Source organism: Diaphorina citri, unplaced genomic scaffold, assembly GCF_000475195.1.
Source record: "Diaphorina citri unplaced genomic scaffold, Diaci psyllid genome assembly version 1.1 scaffold3896, whole genome shotgun sequence".
NCBI lineage: Eukaryota > Metazoa > Arthropoda > Insecta > Hemiptera > Psyllidae > Diaphorina > Diaphorina citri.
In genome coordinates, this window is record NW_007381295.1 from 1 (window position 1) to 620 (window position 620).

Sequence of the window (620 nt, forward strand, 5' to 3'; positions counted from 1 at the left end):
AGGTAGTCTGATTGGCTTATCTTAATCATGTCCTTATGTAGGAGATATATCGTCATAAAAGATCTAATAAGGCCTAGGTCGCAGTGACACAGGGTCCTACTTTTACCCATAGAACTCTACAACAGGGTAAGACTGACAGATCAACTCATAAAAGATAACAAACAATTGTAATGTAAGTATAAAAATCTCAAATCAACCAACACACAAACAATCGCAACATTTACAACTTTCAATAAAAAATATGGTATTTAATGGCTCTCCAGGTTCAATATTTATTTCAGTTGTAATGATTCAATTAAAACATATGCCCATAGAACCTTCAATGCAACCATTAACCATTTTCACTTGTATGTATTTCATTTGTACCTACAGGTTTCACAGGATTCAATTTCAGTTGCATCAACGTTTATTTTCAGAAGTTACATCAGAATCAAGGGGTTCATTTTTAGCTTCAAACACAGGTCCTTCATTTTTACTTGTATCAACACATACAGGTTGTTCATTTTCACTTGTATCAACACATACAGGTTGTTCATTTTCATTTGTATCAACACATACAGGTTGTTCATTTTCATTTGTATCAACGCATACAGGTTGTTCATTTTTACTTGTATCAACAC